The following is a 24,818-nucleotide window of genomic DNA, read 5'->3' on the forward strand; positions in this document are numbered from 1 at the left end:
TGGTGCTACTTTTCACAAGCCCTAAATTCAACATTTCTCTAGATTTATGTATACGGATGATTGTTTGTGCACTTGTTTCCATATCCTAAGGTTGGCTAATTTCCCAATTATAACCACTCATTGTGATCATGATGAACCCTAATTCCCAAATCACATCATTCGTCTTTGTTTACCTTTAGTCCCACCATCCCTTATATTTGTCATTTTCTCTTTATTTTCACGTGAGGATTAAGATATATTTTTGGCTTGTTGACATGTTGTAGGAGTAATTTTAGAATTACACTTTTTTCTACAACTATTTTATGTGTTAGACTGTAATTAATTGCCTTTTACTTTTACATAAATCCATCACTTTTTTTTCCCCACCATTTACAGTTTGCCACATTAGACTTGTGACACAAAAAGGCGTGGTCCTTAATTTTTTTTTCGTTGTTTTAGGATGGTCCTCCTCATTCATTAGTAAGGGTAGTAATAAAATCAAAATTATCTTTCAGATAAATAGCTCTATAAGGGTATGGATGTCTTTTTAAGTATAGTGCTCCAGTAATCAAAAACACTGATTAATGTAAATATTTTTTGAAGACAAAATGCAAAGCCGATTAAATCACCCAACAAACTAAATAAATAAATGCATCTATAAGCCAGTTTAGAGTTAATTTCCCCCAAACCCTTAAGGATAGAGTTTGGCTCTAAACATGTTTAGATCCTTAGGCTCTAACCATGCACCAATAAAAAGATGACATTTGTACTTCTCATGTGCATTACATATGATTCACTTAACTCAATTAACTAATTGAGTCATATACATTGCACATAAAATGGCACGTGTCATCTTTTTTATTGGTTGTTTGAGTCCAAGGCTCCTAATATGTTTGAAGCTAAACTTTTTCCAACTCATAATGTTGCAAATTGAAGAGACATTCTATGTATAGTTTTAAACTTTTAATCGAGATCTACATGCTTCTTTGAAGTATCCATATTTGAGGTACCTGGAATAGGAGTTTATACCGCATAAAGATAAACACAATTTGTTGTAGAAATTAGAATCCCATGAACCTATGCATCCAAAGGGAAATTATTTACACCTAAAAATAAAAAGACGCCACATATATACACATAAATCTTATTGTAATTGGCCAAATGAGCAAGGACTCTTGCCAAAGATTATATGGATCGCAAACATTCCTTGCCTCACTTAACTCATCTTGCCTTGTTCTGTCCTGTGCAGATCTTCCTCACCTTGAGAGGAGACGGATCTTTCTCGTCATGCCCTGCCTTGCTCCAAATGCAAATACATTTTTTTTAATTTTTTAATTATATATACAATTTGATATATTAAATACATATTTTTTTTTATAAATTTTTTTTCCACATATATATCCTATTATCATCCTCTAAAAAATTCGATTTCTCCCTATGCTCTTACAACTGTTTATCATCTTTATCTTTCTTTTATATCTCATTAATGACAAAGTCACCTCATTAAGAATGGTTAAGGGCTCATTTGGTTTGGCCATGACTCAGTTTTCATGACTCAATACTCATAACTCATAACTCAAACTCAAAACCCATAACTTATAACTCAATTTCTATTTTCTCTCAAAAACTCCAAAATTCTTGTTTGGCAACATAACCCAGTCACATAACGCAAAATTTAAGCCTACTTTTTGCCAAAATGGTGGAGCCCACCCACTGACACTACACTGTTTGCTTATGGTTGGTACCTGCGTTGGAATTTCTCTTACCTCTCACAAGACATATTCTCCCAATGCAGCACACCCAGTCTAGAAGCCAAACCCCATAAAGTGAAAAGCACAACATAGACCTCCCCGTCCGGCACTGGCTTAGATCGGAAACAGGTTCGGTCTTCTTTACTCTTCTTTCTATTTCTATTTCTTCAGGCTTTTCATCAATACCAAAACCCATTTCACGCATCAATACCCATTAGTTCTTGGTTTAATCTTCTTTCATTTTTCAATTTCATTTTTCAATATCACGACAAAGGGCTCAGTATGGACACGGTGACAGAGCTCGGTATGGACTCGCTGGTGAAGATTCAATTTCGCCTCAGAAATGCTCAATAATGATCACATAGTGTTCATTTCAGACATGGTGCTTCAATCACGGAATGTTCATCATGGAGCTAACTCACTGGGGATGAAGAGGGAAAGTGTGAGAGGAGGCAAAGAGAGGGAAGTGAGAAGAGGGAAAGTGTTGCTGAAAATTTTGGGGGAGAAATGAAAATGAAATAAGGGAGTTTGCAATGGTAATAACTCCAGCCTGACTCTGATTTGACAATGCACTGGTAAGGGGCCCACAAAGTCATTTTATTTACCACATATGCCATTGAGTTTCAGTTTTCAACTTTTGAAAACACCAAAATCTTGTTTCCGTTTTCCATCATCCAAACTCAAAATTTTGAGTTTTTGAGTGATGGAAACAATTATCCAAAACCAAGCCAAACACTTTGTCATCTGTGGGACCCACTCGTTTTGGATGATGGATCATGAAAACTGAGTGATATCACTCAGTTTTGGTGCTATCCAAACAAGCTCTAAATGCTTCAAGCCCACCTCGAACCTATCCTGCCTGCCCTTGCTTTGTGCAAGTTTCCCCTACCTCGAAGAGAGGATGAGGTGGGGATAGAGAACTCCTGATCTAACCCTACCTTGCCTCATTGTCATCCCTAAAAGATTATATTGCTCTAACTCAATTTATGCAAGTAAGTTTTCATTTCTTAACTTGTGAGTTTATTTACTTGTACTATATTGTACTCTGAAACCCTATTAATTGAGACAATTCCAAAACCCACTTTATTAAACATAAATTATACACGTTGATAAAAAAAATTTCAAAAAAATGTGCACATTAGTTTTACTTGCTGAATGTTTGGGTTTTTTTTTTTTTTTTTTTTGGTGTTTTTTTGAGAATCAATTATTGGTTGTTGACTACATAATCTAGGTAATTCTGATTCTACTTAGGAAATACGTAACCGTTCGTATTAGGATCCTTATTTTTATGGTTTACTTTTCTGCTTAATTTCTTCTAAAAAAAAAAATCTGCTTAAAGTTTAAGTTTAATATTGTTATAAACCTCTTACTTCTCTTCATCATATATGTGGTTCCCCAATCCAACATGTTACTACCAAACGAAAAGAAAAGAAAAAAAAAATTTTATATATATATATATATATAATGTATCACGTTAGTGATGTGGTGACGTTTGTCATTTATATCAAAAGGTGTTATGCATAACAAAAGGTAGCTATGCTACTTCCTCTTATCACAGGCTAATTCATAAAAACATAAATTATACTTGAAATGTTGCTTTTAGGCATAATAGAAAAATAAATATCATGAATTGCTACTAGTTTATTTTATGAAAATCTTCTAGTGTTTTTTTTTTTTTTTTTTTTTAAATCTCTCCTTATGATAGGTTAGGGAGGACAATTTGAACCCAACTTCTTCTCATTAGAAGAATCAGTCACCTGCTAGGGCTGTAAACAAGCCAACCTAGCAAAGTATTGAAAGTTCAGGCTTATTCATTCAATTTAATTTCTTTCAAACATGAGCCAAGCTTGAGCTAATCACCAAATATAATTACACGCTCAATCTTGGTTTATTTAATTGTCAAGCAAGCATGAGCTTGTTTACATGTTACTTGATTAACTTATTTTTTTTCCTTTTATAGTAAAACTATGACTAAAATGTTTTATCCCTTCACAATTCTGTGAATCTTTACTATAAATGGATTGTTTATGTTATGAATAAATTACAAATAATAGTTTTATATTATATGAACCAATTTTTTAAACTTATATGCCCAAATTTCTATAGAAAACATATATATATATATATATATATATATAGTATTATATAATTTGAGCTCTAATGTTCATGAGAATGATCACGAACATATTATTATGCTTGAACTTGTCTCGTTTAATAATCAAGCCTAAAGTTCAGCTTGAACTTGACTTGTTTCCTAAACAAACGAACATAAACAAGTATTTCTTAGAGTCAAACTCAAACTATTCATAAACACCAAGCTTGCATTAATAGTCACCGCAAGGCTTTTGGTGTTTTTTGATATGAAACTTTCAAGCTTGAATTTCTTTTCATATATTGATGTTATTTATCTTTTTAATACTTAGAATAGTTTAATTTAGCTAAAGCTCTATCATCTAAGTTTCAAGATATTATAAATTTTACCCCAACCAAAATTTCATTTATCTTATTAATTGTTTAGGATAATTTAAGTTACTGAAAATTCTATTATCTTCCATGAAATTAAAAATTCCACTTTAACTAATTTTCTTCAACAAAAAAAATTAAAATTTATATTAATTATTTTAATCATCTATCATGATTTTGAGTTCCTCCTTAAAACAAGAAAAAGTTGCTATTGCTATTTTGAAAACATTAATGAAGGATTTTGTTGGTTAAGATGTCAGATTATATTCATAAGGGTTCTGTTCTTTAATAGTTATCAGTCTTCTCTACATAGCTTTCAGGATAAGTGTGCGGTAAAAATACTTTGTTTAAGACATTATTATATGCTTTCTTGAGGCCTAATGGACTTAATGCGGAACAAATTTTAAACTATATCTGCTCTTCCGAAAATGGCCAAACCAGAAATAAAAGTAAAAAATATATTATCTTTATTAGGAAATATTTATCCAAAAAACTTAATATTAACAATCATTTTCAAATAATGAAATCCTTATGAGCAAGATAAAATAAAGGTCGAATTACATTGCTCATCCTTAAAGTTTACTTGTTAAATACTTTTAGTCTCTAAAGTTTAAAATGAGTGCTTTAATTCTCTAAATTTTTTTAAAAATAAGTATTATTGATTCATCTGTTCACTTCAATTAGTTTTTTTTTGTTTATATGTCTAATAGAGCAACAAGGTGACATTTTCCTTTTTAATAACGTGGCAGGATATTTTTTAATAAGTCTAAATACACATCCAATTCCATCAGTTATGAGTTAAATTGGGTGTACTCCTAGGATTATTGCTTATGTACTTTATTGAAAAATTACACATCACTATCACTTGATAAACTGAATTGTAAACCCCCAACACATCTCATTTATCCCTTGTAACCGAACACTCCATATTCCTCAGATTGCCATACCCAACAAAATAAACAAAATGTGTGCAAAAAAATCAACAGGCATGATTTAGCTTTTGCTAGAATATTGCACAAATTAATTTATATAAAGCATTTTAATTTGTGACAAACAAAGAAGACAAATAAATTAAAATTCACAGACCAGATGAATGCAAAATGAAACTCAAAATAATCAAAGCTAGTGTTTGTGATGGAGATCAAGGCACTACTTCGAAGGATCTTGTTCAAGTACCAATTGGGCCGGTTACAAGAGCACGAGTAAAGAAGTTCAAGGATGTACTCAACGGACACATCCAAGAGTTATGGGCTCAAGCAAACTCGTGGAGGCCCATTGAGCATGATCCACGTGGGCAACAAAAAATCATCACCTTGATTAAAGTTCTAGAAGGATCCGGTCAAGGCTAAGAATTGGCATGAAATATTTTGAGTCTATGTAAAAAACGTTATTCTAGGTTTAGGTGATTTATTTCCTTGTTTTTAGGTGCATTTAATGCTTTTTAGGTCAAACTTTATTCCTAATATGGTTAGGTATCAATTAGGAGTTATTTTAGAATATATTTTCTTGTCTGTCAAGTTTTAAGAAGCCCTTAAATAGTCATCTAAGTCTGTAAACGTTTTTTAGACATTATTGATAAAACTTGTGAGGTTTATTCTCTTTGGTTCTTTGAAGAACTACTCGAACTTATTGGGAATTCCTGTGGCGTTCATCTCGACTTATCAAACAGAGTTTCCACCACCGTTTGTGGCGTCTTCCTTATACCAAGGTTCTTGTTTGTCATAAACAACAGGCCGAGGTCTCCCATTCGAATCTATCTATAAAACGATCTTGGGTTCCCTTTCGTTGTTGGGTCTCGTTATTTTTGATGGGGTTCACGTCATTTGGTATCAGAGCAAGGTTTCTAGTTCAGGTTTGCCTATCCTTTAACATATTTATCTCTTTTTAGCTGAATTTCCTTTACCCTATCTGTTCAAATCTTTGTTTGTCTTGTTGATATCTAAACTATTGGTCTGGTCTCATATCTCTTAGTTATTTCGAAATCTTATTTCATTATTCTCAAAAGCTAGTTGCTGATCATAAAAAAAAAATAATAAATAAATAAAAAAAAATTCACTATTCTGTGCTTCCAAAATTCCAAAACTGTCATATTCCTTCTAATTCTAATCTGAAAATTTTCATATTCCTTACGCTCAAATCTGAGATTCCTTGATTAGTTCTTGGTGAATTGTTGCTAGAAATTTTGAGTTGTTTGTTTAGTTTCAAAAGAACTGAAAGAGAATTATTGAGTGGAAAAAGGCAAGAGTGGTGAGAACATCAGAGGGTAAAAGCCATATTATTTTGAGTGAAACACGAGTGGAGAGTGATCCACATTCTTGAGTGTAAACACGTAAGGGAGTGATTCGTGAGGTTCCTTTTTTTTTCTTTCTTCTAACCTTTGTTTTGCAACAATCATGTCTCACGATAGTGGTAAGAGCATTGCCGAAGATGATACAAAATTGGCTGATCCGAAAATGTTTTTGGAGGCCATGATGAGTGAGATGAGGCGTGTGATGAAGATGGAGATGGCACAGGTTCACGAACGGATAGATCAGATGGAGAATAGACGTGAGGAGCAGCCACAAAACGGTCGTAATTTGCGTAGAAGGGAAAGAGTTCCACCGAGGGAGGAGGATGAAGAGCGTTATGGGTCTGGTTTTGATGAAGAAGAAGATCGGGATTCCATTGTTAGCAATAGGAGACCTGGAGGGAGATTTAGAGAAACTAGGAATCGCGAAGATAACAACTTGAGTGGTATTAAGATGAAGATTCCATCCTTTCAAGGTAGGTCTGATCCTGAGGCATATCTTGAGTGGGAGAAGAAGATGGAGTTCGTGTTTGATTGCCACAATTACTCCGAGACAAAGAAGGTAAAATTAGTCCTAATTGAATTTTCTGAATATGCTATTACTTGGTGGGATTAGCTTGTGATAAACAAGAGGCGGAATAGAGAACACCCAATAGACACATGGGAGGAGATGAAAGTAGTGATGAGAAAGCGATTCGTTCCAAGTTACTACTACCGAGAGTTGTACAAAAAGCTACAAGGTCTTAGACAAGGGAGTCGAAGCGTAGAGGACTATTACAAGGAGATGGAGATTGCTATGATCCGCGCTAATGTAGAGGAGGATCGGGAGGCTACAATGGCTAGATTTTTGCTTGGCTTAAACCGAGAGATCCATGATAAGGTAGAGATGCAGCATTATGTGGAATTGGAAGATATGATGCATATGGCTATCAAAGTGGAACAACAACTCAAGAGTGGGAATGGGACACGTGCAGGCCATAACTCTAGTTCTACCTCTTGGAAATCGAGTCATGCTAAGCCGCTGGACAAGTCACAAACGCCTAAACCCGAGCCCAAGTTCGCGACCACCAGCCACGTTCCTCAAGGTAAAACCGAAGTCTCTACCTCTAGGAATCGTGATATTAAATGTTTTAGATGTCAAGGCAGGGGCCACATAGCAAGTCAATGTCCAAACAAGCAAGTCATGGTGTTGCAAGCCAATGGTGAAATTGTGACCGATGATGAAGATTCCGACACCGATGACATGCCGCCATTAGAGGATGTTTTCGAAGAGGAGTATTTAGCCCCTGGCACATTGACATTGGTGGCGAGGAGAGCATTGAGCTTGCAAGTAAAAGGAGTTGATGAAATACAGCGGGAGAACATCTTTCACACTAGGTGCTACGTTAAAGACAAGGTATGTAGTGTGATTATTGATGGTGGTAGTTGTACTCATGTTGCAAGCACAGTTATGGTGGAGAAATTGGGATTGCCTATGGTAAAGCACCCTAGACCGTACAAGTTGCAATGGCTAAATGATAGTGGTGAGATTAGGGTGAACAAGCAAGTGTTAGTTGCATTTCGAATCGGTAAATATGAAGATGAAGTGTTGTGTGATGTAGTACTGATGCAAGCGGGACACTTATTGCTAGGGCGTCCATGGCAGTTCGACAGGCAAGTGAAGCATGATGGCTTTACGAACAAATACTCTTTTGTACTTAATCAACGATCAATCACTCTTGTACCATTGACACCGCAGCAAGTATACGAGGATCAAGTAAGATTACAATAGAAGAGTGATCAAAAGAAAGAGAGTGAGCAAAAGAAAAAGAGTGAAAATCAGAGAAAGGCCGAGAAAAATGAGGGAGAAAAAGAAAATCAAAGTTCGGCCCTTGAGAGAAAATAGAAGAATTTCTATGCAAAAGTGAGTGAGATCAAGCGAGCAATGTTTTCAAATAAGCCGATGATTGTACTTTTGTACAAAGAGGCACTTTTAAACACTAACGAACTTGACCTTGCTTTGCCTAGTTCTATTGTTTCTCTTTTGCAGGAGTACGAGGATGTCTTCCCCGAGGAAACACCACATGGGTTACCTCCAAACTGAGGGATTGAACATCAAATTGATTTTGTTCCCGGTGCAACCATTCCAAACCGACCAGCTTATAGGAGCAATCCTGAGGAGACAAAGGAGCTTCAACGGCAGGTAAGTGAATTGTTGGAGAAAGGGCATGTGAGGGAGAGCATGAGCCCATGTGCAGTTCCAGTCTTACTTGTACCTAAGAAGGATGGGACGTGGAGAATGTGCCTTGATTGCCGAGCCATCAACAACATAACGGTAAAGTATCGTCATCCTATCCCACGCTTAGATGATATGTTAGATGAGCTGCATGGTTCTTGCATATTTTCTAAGATTGATTTAAAAAGTGGTTATCATCAAATTAGGATAAAAGAAGGAGATGAATGGAAAATCGCCTTTAAAACAAAATATGGTTTGTATGAATGGTTAGTTATGCCTTTTGGTTTGACTAATGCTCCGAGTACCTTTATGAGACTTATGAACCATGTTTTGTGTGCATTTATAGGCAGATTTGTTGTTATCTATTTTGATGATATACTCATTTATAGTAAAAACATAGACGATCATGTAGTACATTTGAAATCCGTTTTAGATGTGCTAAGGAAAGAAAGGTTGTTTGCTAATTTAAAGAAGTGCACTTTTTTAACCGATAAGCTTGTATTTTTGGGATTTGTTGTTAGTGCACAAGGTATACAAGTTGATGAAGAGAATGTACATGCAATCCAAGATTGGCCGAGTCCCACAAGTGTAGGTAATGTTCATAGTTTTCATGGACTTGCTAGTTTCTACCGACGGTTCGTGAAGGACTTCAATAGCTTAGCCGCATCACTTACCGAAGTGATCAAGAAGAACGTTGGATTTCAGTGGGGAGAAGAACAAGATAAGGCATTTCAATTAATCAAAGAGGAGCTGACTAACACACCTTTGTTGTCTTTGCCTAACTTTTCTAAAACGTTTGAAATTGAATGTGATATTTCAAGTATTGGTATAGGAGCCGTTCTTATGCAAGAAGGACGACCAATTGCTTACTTCAGCGAGAAACTCAGCGGGGCAGCCTTAAACTACTCAACTTATGACAAGGAGTTGTATGCATTGGTTCGAGCTTTAGAGACGTGGTAGCACTACCTATGGCCTAAGGAGTTCGTGATTCACACCTATCATAAGTCCTTGAAACACTTGAAGGGCCAACACAAGCTAAACAAAAGGCATGCGCAATGGGTGGAGTTCATAGAGACGTTTCCATACGTCATTCGGTACAAGCAAGGTAAGGAGAATGTAGTCGCCGATGCACTTTCTCACAGGTATGCCTTAATCTCCACACTTGATGCAAAATTGCTTGGTTTTGAACATATTAAAGAATTATATGCTGAAGACCACGAGTTTTGTGAGGAATATCGAGCTTGTGAGAAAATCGCCTCTGGTAAGTTCTTTAAGCTTGATGGATTCCTATTTCGAGAAAATAAGCTATGCGTGCCTAATTGTTCTATGAGGGAGTTATTAGTGCAGGAATCACATGGTGGGGGATTAATGGGACATTTTGGAGTTGCAAAGACTTTAGCTATTTTGTAGGAACACTTCTATTGGCCTCACATGAAACGAGATGTCGAACGGATTTGTGGTAGATGTGTCACATGTAGGCAAGCTAAATCCAAAGTGCATACCAACGGTTTGTATACTCCTTTACCAATTCCGAGTGAGCCTTGGATTGATATTTCAATGGATTTTGTGTTAGGATTGCCTAGGACTAAACGTGGAAGAGATTCAATTTTTGTGGTCGTGGATAGATTTTCTAAAATGGCACATTTTATTCCATGTCACAAAACGGATAACGCTTCGCATGTTGCTGATTTGTTCTTTAGAGAGATTGTGAGATTACATGGCATGCCTAGGAAAATTGTTTCGGACAGAGATGCTAAGTTCTTGAGCTATTTTTGGAAGACTTTGTAGTGTAAGCTAGGTACTAAGCTATTGTTTTCCACTACTTGTCATCCACAAACTGATGGTCAAACTGAAATAGTAAATAGGACTTTGTCTACTCTATTCAAGGCAATCATTAGAAAGAACATCAAAATATGGGAAGAATGTTTACCACATGTTGAGTTTGCATATAATAGAGCTGTTCATTCTGCTACCAAATTTTCGCCATTTGAAATTGTGTATGGGTTTAATCCTTTAACTCCATTGGATTTATCTCCTTTACCTTTGACGGAGCACGTTAATTTAGATGGCAAAAAGAAAGCTGACTTTGTGTAGCAGATTCATGAGAAAGCAAGACTCAACATTGAGCGAAGAACGGAGCAATATGCCACACAAGCCAACAAGGGATGTTGCAAACTGGTTTTTGAACCCGAAGATTGGGTTTAGCTGCATATGAGAAAAGAAAGATTCCCTGCGAAAAGATGTTCCAAATTGCTCCCAAGAGGAGATGGTTCCTTCCAAGTCCTCGAGCGTATCAATGACAATGCTTACAAGCTAGATTTACCTGGTAAGTACGATGTAAGTGCCACTTTTAATGTTACCGATTTGAGTCCTTTTGATGTAGGTGATGATTTGAGGGCAAATCCTTTTCAAGAAGAGGGGAATGATGGAGATCAAGGCACCGCTTCGAAGGATCTCGTTCAAGTACCAATTGGGCCGGTTACAAGAGCATGAGCAAAGAAGTTCAAGGATGTACTCAACGGACTCATCCAAGAGTTATGGGCTAAAGCAAACTCGTGGAGGCCCATTGAGCATGATCCACGTGGGCAACAAAAAATCGTCACCTTGATTCAAGTTCTAGAAGGATCCGATCAAGGCTAAGAATTGGCATGAAATATTTTGAGTCTATGTAAAAAACGTTATTCTAGGTTTAGGTGATTTATTTCCTTGTTTTTAGGTGCATTTAATGCTTTTTAGGTCAAACTTTATTCCTAATATGGTTAGGTATCAATTAGGAGTTATTTTAGAATATATTTTCTTGTCTGTCAAGTTTTCAGGAGCCCTTAAATAGTCATCTAAGTCTGTAAATGTTTTTCAGACATTATTGATAAAACTTTTGAGGTTTATTCTCTTTGGTTCTTTGAAGAACTACTCAAACTTATCGGGAATTCCCGTGCCGTTTATCTCAACTTATCAAACGGAGTTTCCACCACCGTTTGTGGTGTCTTCCTTATACCGAGGTTCTTGTTTGTCATAAACAACGGGTTGAGGTCTCCCATTTGAATCTGTCCATAGAACGATCTTGGGTTCCCTTTCATTGTTGGGTCTCGTTATTCTTGACGGGGTTCACATCAGTTTGACACCATGTTTTAAAACATATTTCACCCTTCACAAATGGTTCTTTGTGACTTTTGGATGTTTGCCTCTTAAAATTTAATAATCAACAACATACAGAATAAGCACAATAATCTCTGTATACAATGAACAAAACTCTCTCTCTCTCTCTCTCTCTCTCTCATGAATGGAAAAATTAACTGAAATGAAATTAGAGATGCATATTTATAGACAAACTCACACCAATTCAAAAAATGTGTAATAGTGAACAAACATACTATTTTGAAATAATAATAAAAAAATGCACATGGAAAAACACTGGAATAAAAAATTATTGAATATTGGATGGATAGGGCCTAGCCCATGCTAGACTCGACTTGATGCAAATGGTGTGCGTGTGTGGTAGAAGGTCCACTTGGGTAAGACCTCCTACTAAAAGTGGGGTGCCCCTTAAGAAAAAAATATCTCATGATACAGTCTCATCAGATACTTCCTCACTCCTTAGGGCCCAACCCAATTGCAAATTACCTTGTATATAAATACATCCTAAGTCTTTATAATAATAATAATAATATAATAAAAAAACATTCAAAATCTAATTCATGTAGGATTCAATGATTTCATAACTTCGAACCATATTCAAGTGAGAACTTTAGAAGTCAATTTCTCATCCATTCCTTAATTTTTTTGGTAAGTGAACATATGACGTTAATATCCTCATGGAGGGAACACGTCCCAACTCAGGCCCGCCACAAAGAACATGTGAGTCTCACTTTAATTTTGGCTCTAATTTAAACCACCTAACCACTTGCAAAAACCCTTTTTTTTTTTCCAACAACATTTTCCATGAATAGCTTAAGCGCATGAATGGAAAATTTGAAAAAAAAAAAAAAAAAAAAAAAAAGTAGCAACCAAATTGTTATAGGTTTTGTTTGGAAGAGAGGAATAGGAATGAATGGAATGGATGTAAACTAAATTTTAAAGAATATTCTTTTCATTATTTTGTTTAGAAGTTCAATAGCAAGAAAAAAAATGGATTTTTTTTTTTTTAATAATTTGAAGTTAGGTGAGGGGAGATCTCCATTGTTAACTCAACAAGTGTTAGTTAAGATATAAAACTCTTGACTTTTTGTAAAAGGAAGTTGTATCATAGCCTTTGATTAGACTATTTTACTTCTTGCCTATGAGACTCTTTCAAAATCCCGTGGACCAATAGTTTGATGGATTGAACTTAAGACTTCTAAGTTTACATTACGTCTTAAGCCAAGAAGTCCACCACCCTAGTATATCCCGTGAGTAAAAAGAAATGAAATACTAAATATCTATTCCCTTATTTTTATTTAAGGCAAGCATAATAAAAATGTTATTAAATTGATTCATTTACATTTCTTTCCATTCAACTTGTAAGGTTACTGATTCTAAAATAAATAAATAAATAACCTGAAAGGTTACTTTCCATGCTATTACTTTCTCTTTGGACATTCAAATTAACAATAAAGACATAAATATTTAATTCATTTTTATTCTATTCGTTCCACTTCTTTATAAAATCCCGTAAGTAATCAATTGTTCCGCTCTTAAACTTAAAAGTCTAAAACAGCAATTTGTTGGACAGAAAGATCGAAACAGTAGCCAAAGATTAGTTCCATATTTTACTGTGCGAAACAAGGTTTAATTTCTTTTTCCCCCTTTTCATGAAAAAAGTAGAATCAATTATCTTGGGCATATAGAAAGATGATGCAAAGCTTTTAATACCTTTAAGGCTTTAACCTTGCCTATAAGCATCGGTAAGCGTTACCTTTGTTTTGTAACTTTGCTTTTGGTGCCTCATCTCTGAGTCACTCATCCATGACTCTTTTCTGGATAAACTGGGTCCACATTCCATTTCATTAACAGACAGTCAAAACTCTCAACCAACACCTTCATCAGTCAAGGTAGCCCAATGAGGCTGGTTACTAAGGAAGTTATGGGCCATGCACCACTATACTCTATACAGGAAGGTCTTGGGTTCTACTGCTCCAATGACTGAGATATATATAGCACTTAAGCAAAAGGTTTTGTAATGAAATCTTAGAACACACATAAATTTGGTATATATTGATTGGTTTTGGTACTCAAGACCTAACCTAAGTTCAACCCGTTAATACTTGAGCTCACATTTTTACTTGAGCTTGAAAATCGAACTTATTTGTGTTAGTGAAGTGTTCACAAAATGGCCAACCCAACTAGATTCCTAGAAGTGCTTCATGGGTCAGGATTCAGGCTCGTTTAGTAAATTACATTAGGAATTATTAAAAAAATATTGTAGAAGAATTGTAAAAGCAATATACATTATGCTATTACAAAAAAGTAATGTTATAGGCACAAATTATTTTACAATATTTTTACAAAATGTTGATGTAGCCAATTTTTTATTGATTTTCATCTAAGCCTACTATTAATATCATTTTTTCATTTATTAATAATCATTTACTACATCAGCAGTTTATAAAAATTTTGTAAAATAATTTGTATATTTCTAAGAAAAACTTTTTCAATGGTATAAGGTATGGATTTGGTCGCAAGCTACCCAGTATATTAATGCTTCATTTAAGAAAAACTTTTTCAATGGTATAAGTTATGGATTTGGTCGCAAGCTACCCAGTATATTAATGCTTCATTTAATAAGTGCAGATTAATTAGCTAGGCTGGTCAATGGCCATGCCACTAATATGGGTTTCCCTATGCCCCTATCTACTAAAAATTAGAGTCGAGTGCCCTAGAAATTTGACCTTATCTCTTGAATAAAACTAAAATTTCAACATTGAGGCCTCACATTTATATTGGCCCTAGTGAGTACATTGGAAACACCATGGGGATCTTCGTGGAAAGGACTTCTAATTTAAAACAACCCCTACCCAGAACAGACACACATTCACATGCACGCAAAACAGTTAAAAACAATTTTATTATAAAATTCAGGCTGCTCTTGGAATAATACTATGGAGCCCCATGCATCTAGCACCTCCTCTATACACTAGAACTAGATCACGAAACTACAATTTCCATTCCTTGACTTTCAATTCAAACAAAGCAATTCGGAGTAGTTCATTTTAATAAATGTATAGTATAATAGTAATAAGAAATGGAACGAATCTGTTTGGTCACATGCAGCAGTAATTTATTTTTCCTAGGGTTCCCGACAACATTGGAAGCAATTTGCTAAACATATAATAGTATGTAATTTGTATGTGTGCTTATATTCAGATGTATGTTTCTGGCATATATAAAATTGCAAAACTTTGTCGTGGCTACCAATACGGAACACAGTTGTACTAGAAGACTGACATTTTTTGTTTTCTGTACCAATTAACTTCATTACATCATTAAGGCTAGGATTATTATAAATTAAGAAATCGGATCAGTGTCAACCATTCCTTGGTAACAAAAATTAGGGTTCAGAGCATACATGTTTGAGGGTTTTTTTAAAAAGAAGATTTGTTGCGTAGAAGCATCTAAATTTGTCAGTACAAGAATATCATACCATTTTACTACTCTTGGTCTCAGTTTCCCAATGCTGTGGTTATAATGAGGAAGGTCAAGTGGAATCTTACATTAATACCCGACTTTATAAGATACTAATTTATCTCATCTTTTCCAAGAGTGCTGATTACACTATGGTGTTCTCAATATTCCTTATTAAAATATATGATTTTTTATTCTAAAATTTTTGCTTATATTAAGAGTGACTAATCAGATGCTTCAAGTGCAATCTCAAACAATCCTCCCTCCAAAAAAACAGACTAAGAAAAATAAAAAATAAAAGTCACCCTTTATGGATGATGATGCTATGATTGACATACCACGGTACCACCACATCTCGATTTGTTACATAGGTATATATCTTAAGATCTACCTAGCTTATGATCCATGGCTAATATTGACTTATGAATATGAGCTAAATTCATGTATCATATGTTTAACTATGTAGTATGTACAGAATGTGAATTGATTGCGATGTATGTGACTTTAAGATCAATTGGCTAATTTAATTATAGTGAAAATCAATCACTGATACCGACATTAAAATGTCACCATCTTATGGACATTGTTTGTCATCTTTAGTTGGATATGGGTCAGCATGTTTTCTATTTACTCTGCAATCTTTCTGAACCACACAATTATATGTAGAAATTTAACCAAATTGCAATTGAATATCGATGACCTATGTTGTCAAAATAATTGCTATGGCATGTTTCCTCAAGTTCTTAAGTTGGTTGTGTGAATCAAAAAAGAGGAATGAACCTTAAACTCATCCTAAAGAGAATTTTCTACCAAAATGTATGATTAAAATGCTTCCCTTGAAAGAAGCTGAGGTGATGAGCAGTAGGGTGGCTTGTCAAAAAAAAAAAAAAACTACATTACGGTAACTGTTTTTGTAAAGATCCTACTTGAGCTTATGCACTTGATAGGCTTCAACTATATCTTCCAAGGAATGAAACAACACAAACCCGACCTCAAATTATCATATTTCGTATTTTCTGGGGAAATCAACCAAGGGTAAGGGATAGTTGGCTCGTTGAGAAACTAAAGAGTACACGTCATGTAACTTAATTTTATTATATATGGGGGGCTCATGAAATGAAACTAGTGTTTGAACAAGACAAGCAATAGTAGCACTTGTTTTTCATTCTTGGCTGTTAGGTATCAATCTAAGCTTGACTCCGATTGTGCTTCTTTAAATGCAAGCTTTAAGTAATGTCTTGCCGACTCTTGCCACAGGCCTCCGTACAAGGTGAATGATATTGATCATATATAGGTACAATTATATATACATGGTAAATTTGTATAGAAAGGGTAATGGTAAATTTTTAAATTTTGGCAAAGAAATGAGGAGGAATAATGTTAAATTATTAATTATACAAACTTTTCTGGTGGGAGATTTAACTATGAAATAAGACTTCAAAGGCTACATATTGAACCAACAGGCTAGGCTAGCTTGACGGAAAGTGCAACAAATTAAATTTTAATTACCACTGCTCCAACCCTTCTGTACAAATTGTCCAGCACAATGCTTTATGGACACTGCATTCTCATTTATGAAAATTATTGTTATTGCCACTTGTTCGACATATTGTCTCTCCATGTTAATTTATACCCTTATACCGGTGTATAGTTTATAACGTTTTAATTATGTACTTATTAAAAAATTCTTTTGGTCTGAGGATGCGAGGTTGCAAGCTTACACACGTAATGGTTGAGAGGTTTATGTACTTATTCTTCTTTTTTTTTTGGTCTGAGCTTCTGAGAGGTTGCAACTATTACATTCAAGGCCATAATGTGCAATCTGCTTTGGACTGACGTCAGCCTGCGAGTTTATGTGCATCACTTTTCTTTTCTTTTTTGAGATAAGAGATATAAATTTTATTAAAGTAAAGAACTATAAACACATGGCATTACACAGTTTGGCCGTGAGAAACAGACCAAGAAAACAGTGCACAATCAGGCATACACAGATGACTAGAGAATGATACAAAAGCTAAAAATTATTGTGTGTAGAAAGAAATCCTACTTTGAAATTTAAATTTTAGGCAAATTACAACTTACTCACGTGTGGTTTGGTCAAAATTTAAGTTGCCTACTTGTTTTTTAAAATTTGACACTTTACCTATCTGAGATTAACTCAGTTAAGGTTCTATAACCCAACTTTGTTAAAAACATAACTAAATATGTAATTTTGCTCTACTTTTATATCTCCCTCCTCAAAAACACAAAAAGCATAAAGATTCAAGAGAAAATAAGATCAAAAGGTGGTTGGTAAAAAGTTTTATTCAATGTCTTAACATTTCAAACTTGCATTATAAATCAACAAAGAAATTCGTATACAGGAGAATACTTAGCACAAAAAGCATGAGTCAAAGGAAAAAAAACACCCAGGTACACTACCACTGGGGAAACCAAAAAAGCAAAGCAAAATTTGTACCTGGCATTCCAAATTGCCCATGCCGTGATTGACTACCTTTCTAACTCCAGCAAAGACAGCTTTTACGGTTTTACCTCATTTGTTTGAAGCTTCTTCTTTTATCTTTACTAACATCTTTTTTATCTTATTTTATCTTCTTTTTTTTTTTTATGTTTTTTGTGTTTTTGGAGGAGAGACATAAAAGTTTAGCAAAAGTACATATATATATAGTGGAGTTATTTTCTTTTTTTAATTGTTATATTCACAATATTTTTACAACAATTCTGAAGTGATAGGTTGCTATTGGCTGTTACGCATGGATAAAAAAGTTATTTAAGTTGTGGATTAAAATTAGAACCAATAACAATTTATCACTTAGGATTCGTTGTGAAATTATTGTAAAAATATTTTGGACATAGCACTTCTCAAGCAATTATCCTCCTCCACTAGATAACCACGTGTGTGGTTAAAATTCTTACTACAAAAGCAAGTGTGTAGCCGTGTAGGCTAATCCCACTTTATCATGTAATTATATTTTATTTTCATTTTGTTTGATATGACTTTTCTCTTTTTTTTTTGTTTTGGATAAATCTTTCCTCATATGTTTATTCGTTTTTCAAATATTAAAATAAATAATATATCATAACATTATAAATGTATATGATTTAAAATATATTATTTTTATCATTTAATTTATATATAAAATAATATAACATGTATTTGGTTGTAGTAATTAGATTTTTTTTTTATTGAGATTTGAATGATTGTTTATCTTTTATTAAGAAATCTTTAAATTATTAGTATTTTTTTAAAATTTTAGTCATTATATTTAATGGATGATAATTTAATTTGAAAAATCTAGGTTCATGGACAAGTTTAGGAGACGGTAATTCAAAAATAATATACCTTCGGATTCTGATTATTAAATTGTATGTACATTATTATTAGTATAGATATAATTAATATATGCACAGTGAAAAAATTAATTGTCTAATTTTATGTTTAACCACCCAAATATAAATTCTTGGCTTCACCATTGTCTCGATATAAATTAAATGGTATGAAAGATATATAATTTTATATAAATATAAAATAAAATAAGATATAAGTTTAGAATGATATTACAGGTTAGAAAAAACTAGACATAGTTATAATATAATGACAAAAAATATAAGAAATTATAAAGAATGTGTAAAGTTGTGATTTACAACTATGTTTTTATATTGGCTTTAATTTCGTGTCAAATTTAATTGTATTTCTGTTTAATCATTTCCCTATATTTTTGTGGAATTTAATGTAAGAGTTGTGTGTGAGAGATTGGTGAAGATTCTGTTAAAATGAAGAATTCACGACTAGAATGCCACGTGAGAAGCATATGCTGGAATTTGAAGAGTCTTTGCCAGGCTAGATTTCGCGACTCAGGCCAAGTCATGAGTGACCCGCGAAACTTTCTGCTTGGATGATTTTGATTGTGCATTTTCACATACCTTTACCAATAGTATATAATTAAGCCCTCATTACCCACGAAAATTGTAAGAACAAGGAGTTTTTCCAAGAAACTTTTGAGAGAGAAAACCCTAACCAAATACTTGAGAGTTAGAGATTGTATACCCACAATCATCTACACCATTTTCTCTAAAGTTTCATTTACTCCTACCTCTCCATCTACACATTCTTAAGAGGTTCTTAACTCAAACACTTACCTCACCCAATCTGTGTGTTGAGAGAAGTTTTGGTGCATATGGGAAGCATTAAAAAAAGCCATTGAGTAGCAGATGCAATTTGGAGCTAATTACGGGATCCGAACAACTAGTGAAGACATGGCTCTATGAAACCCGTTGTTAGCAGGAACTTAGAGGGTTCAAGTACATTCGGTAGATTAGGCTTGGAGGGTCTCTTCGTTATTAATGTACTCCAACTTTATTCACTAACGGATTGATTTCGGTTTGGAGGGCTACAGAGAGGTTTTTCGCCGAATACTTCGGTTTCCTCTTCGATAACACATCGCCATGTTATTTTGTATTTGCATCTCTCTTCCCTACCCTTTAAGCTTTACATTTATTGTTTATTGTACTTGCTTATGACGTAAAGTAGTGTTCCGATTTTATTGCGTATCATTTACTCTTATTCTGCACTTAATTAAGTTAGAGTAAAAGCAATTAAGCTGTAATTTAAAATTGAGGGTCTAAATTGACTATAGTGCTTCACACTATTTGAGATTTTAGAATGCAATAAAGAAGAGAGAGAGAGAGATTAATGTGTTTCTGAATTAAAGGCATACATCCATAGTAGAAAGCTCTTAACGTTTACATCTTTACTACTAAGATTCCCTCCTGCAAACTTAAACTTCAGCCCTTGCCCCCTCCCCCATACCCCACAATTATTTTGTACTTATAGAATGATCATCACGTTAAAAGTATGCAGTTGTAGAATTACATAATTAAGATTACTTCTCTTGCACTCAAATTAAGACTATGATTTACTTTTCTTATTGATGTAAGACAGAATCTAAAGTTTAATTTTTTTTTGTAATCCATTAATTTTGTAAGATTACTTCTCTTGCACTCAAATGGTCTTCATTGACTTAATATTGTTGTGACTAAATCTTTCCCTTTTTTCCCTTTAGATGGATGGTTTACTGGGGTTAAAAATATTAGGCTGAACAAATTTTTGAACATTTTTCTTCAAAAAATAAATCACTCTGAATTTTTGTGTAATTCAACCAGGTACATTTATCCTACTAAATACATTTAGGCAATTTACTGTAGTTATTTCTTAGAATGATGTGTTTGAAGTTTCAAGTAAGTTGAGGCTAGTTAGCAATTTTTGTGGACCACCTTATTGGATAAAATCTAAAGTATAATTAGTGGGAGACGTCAATAATATTCCCTAATGTGTGTACCTTAAAGGAGAAATTATGCCAGATGGCCTTTTCCTTATATGAAACAAAATATACCGAAGAAACTTGACCACAATATAAATAAATAAATAAAAGTAGATTTTTTTTTGGTAATCAAGCTTACATAACAAGACTTAAAGTAGCAATTGATCCTGTTCTTTAGCCTCAAATACAAAATAACAAAAAGATGAAACATTTTGAATCTTTGCCAACGACTTATAGCAAAGGGAAGCTTGGAGAAGTGCCCTACAAATCTATAGAAACTAGTGACTGAAAGATATATGCAAGATTTTGACAAGAACCCATTAACATAATTTTTGCTTTGTTCCTTTCTCATTCTACGTTTTCTTGCTTCACTTTCCACCATTCCATACATTTATTCTCTTCAAGTAAAGGTGGAAATGATTATTGTGAAGAACTGGTCCCACAATCCTTTAGAAACAATCAATCAAATTGGAAATTAGTGCCTTTGTCAAGCAGCCAGGTCAAGGTACAGAGGGATGTAGGTTCCCACCTAATTGGAGCACTTTGCCCCCACAGGATTTGATTTCTCATTACTAATCAAATGACTGAGCAGCAACTTGGGCTGCTTGGATTCCCTAATTCACAGCTGCGATTGAATTAAAGCAAATCATTTTTAGTTTGGTTTTTTTGGTCCAAATATATCCCAACTTAACTAAACCTATACCTGAACTTTTTTTCTAGTATAAAACCCATGCGTTGTGACATTCTAAACACTAACGATTAAACTCGGAAAAAAATCCGTCCCTTTTTCTTTTTTGGATGGTAAAACTGAAATCAATCTATTTTTCTTGATTTCTTTTCTTCATGTTCAATCATACATCTAAAAATTCTGTTTTATTACCCTCGAGGGATAGCACAATAAACTGAAAATTACACATTAGAAATTGAAGGTTGCTGGTTTAAATCTTCTCTTTCCCCTTTCATTGAGTCCAACACTCTTTTTCAAAAAACAGTAAATAAATAAAAACAAAAACAAAAGGGGTAATTGCCTAATAAAACTGTACACTTTTAAAAAACAGTTCAATTCAAAACATACACTCATTTAAAGTGGAAGTAGTCAACAAAACATGCTTTAAAAAACCATGCCATGTTAGTATGTGTATTGGGACAATTTTCAAGTAATATCTAGTGTAATTTTATATAATATTAAAGCACTTTATATCTTTTCATTTTGACAAATTATTTATTAGATAGCATTATCTTCTTATACTTTTCATAATTGCAAAATGGGATTTACTAATGTATGCCCTTGGGACATATATTAGTAAACCATTTTAGGAAATTTTTTATGGAAAAACGAAAAAGTAATTAAGGGGGTGTTTGGATGGACTGTTTCCATAACTCATAACTCAAAAATGGTGGGACCCATAGTGAGAAGTCCGTTTGGCACCACCATCACTCTGTTTCCATAACTCTATTTCCATCACTCAATTTTCTGATTTTTGAGTGATGAGTTATGAAAACTGAAAACACATTTTAGCTGTTTTCAATTTCTATAACTCATAACTCAATGACATTTTTGTAATTAAACACACATGGAAGACCCACTAGTCATAACTCAGCCGCACCTTTTGACCAATCTACTTTTTTTTTTCTTTCTTCTCTTAGGTTCGGTCTCAGGTGTCTTCTTTTTTTTCCTTTCTTCTCCTGGGTTTGGTCTCAGGTGTCTTCCTTTTTTTCCTTTCTTCTCCTGGGTTTGGTCTCGGGTTTTCTTGCTTTTTTTTTTTTTTTTCCTTTCTTCTCCTGGGTTCGGTCTTGGGTGTTCTTCCTTTTTTTTTTTTTCCTTCTACTTTCACTGGGTTCAAGTTTCTGGGTTCTTTTTTTTTTTTTTTCTTCTTCTTCTTCTTTCATTGGGTTCGGTGATCTGGGTTTTTTTTTTTTTTCTTTCTTCTTTCACTGGGTTCGAGTGATCTGGGTTTCTTTTTTTTTTTTTTTTTCCTTTCTGGTTCGAGTTTCTGGATACTAAAAAAAAAACTGCACCGAGTGACAGGTATGGGGCCCACAAATAGTGTGAAAAATATTGAGTGGTGGTAACTAAGTGATAGTGCCAAACGGGTGTGGTATTTGAAAGTGATGAATGATGAGTAATGAGTGATGAGTGACGGAAATTGAGTGATGAAAAATATGCATCCAAACATGGCCTAACTGTTTTGGCAGCTTTTTCAATTTCCCATAAAAACTTTTCCAAGTGGATGGTTAACCAAACCCTTGCAAAATATAAAAATATCAAGATGATTGAAAATTAATAACAATCTCATCATAAAATATTTAAATTTCAAGTTTTTTTTAACTTTACAGTCATACACAAAACATAAGTTTATGGATTAGATAGTAATTACATTTGGTTAACACAATTTGACATGCCGTAGTATAAGTAATGAAAATATGTCATCTAAATGTCAGAATTTTCAAAATATTAATCCTAAAAAAATTATGATTTTTTTTTTTTTTTTTTGAGGTGTCCCTCAAAGTTCAAACCCATCAAGTGAGGTTGGCTTTTCTTGCCTATTCAACTTTGGGCCTAGGATTGAAACCAACCTGACCTATCCAGCCCAAGTTGCAACCTCATTCAGAGCGTACATAATACATATGGCTATAATTTTAAATTAGATAGTGGTTTTACAAGAAAACACAAAGTAAAATTGAGGCGAAAATATCACTTCAATCCCTACGTCTTGGTGTCATTGGCAACTTGCAGTCAATTTTTGTTAGTGAGTTGACAATAAGGAATAAATTGACTGCAAGTTAAAAAAAAATAAAAAATCAAATTAACTGCTACTAAAATGTAGGTATCAGAATAGTATTTTCAACAAAAAAATAATATATTTTTGAACTCAGCAAAAAGCCAAAAGCCAAAAGCTTAGACATAATTGCAAACCAATTGAAACGAAGAGCAGTTTGTTAATGGTTAGGAGCCCAAGTGGTGAAAACTGGAAAAATAATTGGATAACAACAAGAGTTAATTAAGGTGGACACACACATACACATACAATTTACTACAAATATTGTCTAAAGTATTAAATTGTAAACGGGAGAACTTTATTCACTAAAATGATTTGGAGTTAAAATTAGCTCACATTGTTGTTGGATTCTTGATTTTCTTTTTCTTTTTCAATAGATATATTCAATTTTAAAGTAATATTTATTAAAAAAAAAGTATCTCTTATGTCCGTTTCATGAAGCGGACCTCTCATAATAAAATGGAATTTGACTCAATGATAGGAATAATATACTTTTTAGCTTTTCCACTAGGACTTTGGAAAAATGAGTAGTAAAGAAATAAAATCTACCCACATGATGCATTAAAATTCCAACGAGCATACCCCACACAATTTGTACCTTTTAAGTAACTTAGATTTGACCATATACAGCTAAGTAGTAAATACTAAAATAGGTAAGATGTGATGGTTTCTAATGGAGTGCAAGAAAGATGAATGTGTAGGTTTCATATGGGGGAGCATGATTTTGGTTAAAGGCTTAAAGCAATTATGAAAAAAGAAGAAAGTTCTGTTAACCATGTATAACTCAAAATTTTCAGTGATGGAAGGAATGTAGAAAATACAATCTTGTGCGAATTTGTGGCATAATGAGATTTTTTTTTTTTTTTTTTTTTCGTAATAATAAGAACAAACTTAATAGAAAAATATAGAAATCAAGGAAGAGGAAGGAGCGCCTTTTCCATCAGTAGGCTTCAAAACATAAGCTAGGATAGTAGAGATGGAAATCCTTTCTCTTACATTACAAAAAGAATTCCCACTAACTATAACATGGGAAGGGAATTACCCAATCTCTTAACATGCGTAACAATTTAAAAATATTTATTTTCTTTCTTATTGGTGGACATATAGTGGTGTATAAATAATTCTTTTTAGTTCCCCAAGTTTGTATGTGTGTGAATCCCAAAACTGACTGGAAACTATCAATATGGGGTCTTTTAATTTTTTTTTTTATGATGAATAATCAAATTTAAAATTGCCAAAGTTTGGCTTTAAACTAATTTAGTGCTATCTCTTCTAACCCATTACTAGGTGATTTATAAATTGTTGATTTGTATTATTTAAACAAGTTATGTGACTAAAATTATACATAGATAGTCTCTTTAATTGTCACATTATGAATTAAAATAAGATAGTTTCAAACCAGTTTGAAACCAAAATGTTTTCCTT

The 24,818-nt window shown here is 33.7% G+C and overlaps 1 pseudogene; it reads left to right on the forward strand.

Annotated features, from left to right (window-relative positions):
- Window positions 1-7,150: 7,150 nt before the first annotated feature.
- On the forward strand, window positions 7,151-11,188 carry LOC126708532 (uncharacterized; annotated as a pseudogene).
- The last annotated feature ends 13,630 nt before the right edge of the window (window positions 11,189-24,818 follow it).

This window comes from Quercus robur, chromosome 12 (assembly GCF_932294415.1).
Source record: "Quercus robur chromosome 12, dhQueRobu3.1, whole genome shotgun sequence".
NCBI classification, from domain to species: Eukaryota; Viridiplantae; Streptophyta; class Magnoliopsida; order Fagales; family Fagaceae; genus Quercus; species Quercus robur.